Source organism: Aplysia californica, unplaced genomic scaffold, assembly GCF_000002075.1.
Source record: "Aplysia californica isolate F4 #8 unplaced genomic scaffold, AplCal3.0 scaffold00372, whole genome shotgun sequence".
Lineage (NCBI taxonomy): Eukaryota > Metazoa > Mollusca > Gastropoda > Aplysiida > Aplysiidae > Aplysia > Aplysia californica.
Genome location: NW_004797642.1, coordinates 302439 through 305241, shown reverse-complemented (window position 1 = coordinate 305241; position 2803 = coordinate 302439). Strand labels below are relative to the sequence as shown.

Sequence of the window (2803 nt, the reverse complement as noted above, 5' to 3'; positions counted from 1 at the left end):
TTCTCTCTTCGCCTGTTTTTGGGCGCGCGCGTGTGTGTGTGTGTGTGTGTTCATGTTTGTGTAAAATTGAGTCTGAATATAATATGAGTGCCTTTCTTCTTTCGCCTTCTCTCTCTTCCTCCTCCCCCTCATTACCTCCCCTCCCTCTTTCACGATGTCTCTCTTTCTTTCCATCCCTCTATATCCCTCCCCCAACTCTCCTTCTCCTCCCCTCTCTCTATCCCTCCCCACCTCTCCTTCTCCCTCCCTCTCTCTATCCCTCCCCACCTCTCCTCCTCCTTCCCTCTCTCTCTATATACCTCCTTCCAACACGGGTAGTCAAGTAAGACTGCCCCGTCAGCAATGTTGTCACCGACCACAAGACACACGCAATACAACCACGGAGCGAGCCTTCCACCAACCCTCTCAAGCGCCCTCCCCGCCACACCGCATGACTGCCTGCCTGCCTGCTTGCCTGACAGACTGCCTACCCTTTCTTTCTGCTTTCTTTCTTTCTTTCTTTCATATTTTTTTCTTTAATCGTCTGCCGAAAGAACTTCCAGTTATCGGCTGCTCATCAGGCCCTAGCAGACGAGGGGACGCGCTTTCCGCGCGCTGGTTCAGTCACAAAAAGGTTCGGATTGAGCAGGTGATCTGGGCTCTGCTGAAGCTTTGCGGGGCGTTTTCCTTGGCTAGGTTAGTGCAGTGGTTCTGTTTTGACCCTTGTCTATTGATGTTGTTGTTGTTGTTGTTGTCGTTGTTGCTGTTGTTGCTGTTGTTGTTGTTGTTGTTGTTGTTGTTGTTGTTGCTGTTGTGGTATGCCGGTGTTTGGAGGGTGTTCTGGTATGGTTTGCTCCTTCTTTCCTATTGAACATCTATTGTCCTCATCTGTCCTCCTTCTATTTTTGTTTTTTTCATCTCTCGTTACACTTTTTTTAAATTTTGGGCCCCTATATGACCTAATTGTGTTGTAAGTGCCGTAAAATTCTTACTAAAGCTGAATATTGCTTTGTCGAAAGAACTTTGAATCCAGTTTGTTTTCGATTACCAGGAAAACCTTAGCAACACTGTCATTTCCAACAGTTTAGGTGTTCCGGCTATAATATTATTAATAATAATATTGTTATCTTCCTTGTAGCAGGCAATCCGCGTAAGTTCTGAGAATTTTTTATTTTATCACCCTCCCAAAGCTCTATCAAAGATGTACGTTTCAATTATATCACCTAATTACAATTTAATGCTATGACCCAGGTTAACAATGTTCTTGTTTTTCATGATTCGTGGTAGGAACAACACAACAAAAACTAGGGACTTAAGTGGGTTGCCTGTGACACCGACGATACGTTCTTGTTCTGATTTATTTGTGGTCAGCCTTTTTGTTGTTTTGACCAGACTTGTCAGAAGGACGCAAGAGGCATGAAGATTGCATTTCATGTTGTTTTACGCCATTTTTGTGTCTTATGGTATCATACTATCATGTTACGATATGTGTCATTTGATAGCATTCTGTGTCACAATTTGGTGTCGTATTATGTCATGTCGTGTAATTCCGTACCATTTTGTGTCATATCATATCCAAGGGTGTCATTTCGTGTCATTTTGGTTTTATTCTGTGATATTCGGTGTCACGTCCTGTCATTTTGTGTTGTGTTGTGTCATTTTAATGCTCTGTTATATAACTAAGACATCAGCGGCGGTTCCAATTATTCCATGATACATTCGCACAAGAAATATTTATTAATATTCCTCGTATCCGTTCTGACGTCGCTTTCTAATCCCACCTGCTGAAAGTTGAAAACAGCCATATTGGAATATGGACGCTGGGCACCAATTTTGAATCTCTAAAAAGTGTATGGCTTAAAAGGAGAGTTAAATCCAAAACATGTCGACATTTCTGATGCTTTCCCTGAACCTATACCTTGTTCTTTGTAATAGTTGTAATCGTATAAACAAGTTTACAACACTACTGCCAGGTGCTGCGGTAGCTTGTAATATCTACAACTTCTCTTTTTCCTTGGATGTCAAAGGTCACTACCAGCTTAGGAAGGTTGAACTATTGTTATCAAACTAAACAAGGTTGCATACACACGCACGCACGCACAGACACACTCACACACATACACACACACACACACACACACACACACACACACATACAAACATCTATATAATAGATAGATAGATAGATAGATAGATAGATAGATAGATAGATAGATAGATAGATAGAGCGCTGTTGTTACAACTTCTGTTTAACATGGATACCTGCATATTATTTCAGACCAAAGAGGTTATAAATAGAAAATAACGTCTATGAATTCAGACAAAGAACCTTTTTGTTCTCAAGTGTTTTTTTTATACACTTATACGCGACACAAAAACATATTTTCTTAAATGGGGAGTAGTAATTCCGATAATCCAGCGTGTTTACTTCTTATTTATGTGTCAGATATTATTCTAAGATACTGTAAATCACTTAGGCTTAAATCAGATCAGTATTCGCCAGCAAAGACGGTCGTTCTAAGGGGCATGAGTATAGCCACTTGTTCTCTAAGGCAAGCTGAAAGTCCTTTCTGCTTCGATTGATTTCAATGGACTAAAAGATATTGGGAGTGTAGGCGTATTATACGTGTACTATTTGGACAATAATTATTGTATGAATGACCTCGTTTCTGTCCTTATTTATTTTCATTCCTCCCTTCCCCTCCTTCTCTCTCTCTCTCTCTCTCTCTCTCTCTCTCTCTCTCTCTCTCTCTCTCTCTCTCTCTCTCTCTCTCTGTCTCTCTTTCTCTCTTTCTTTCTCGATGGACAACAATCTAATATAATG

The 2803-nt window shown here is 41.0% G+C and overlaps 1 protein-coding gene across 1 annotated transcript in view; it reads left to right on the top strand.

The window, feature by feature from the left end:
* Positions 1 to 476: 476 nt before the first annotated feature.
* Positions 477 to 2803, top strand: part of LOC101847055 (SCO-spondin) — a gene marked incomplete in the record, with an annotated part of 51932 nt that continues 49605 nt past the window's right edge. The window contains 1 exon segment of the mRNA XM_013085417.2: positions 477 to 675.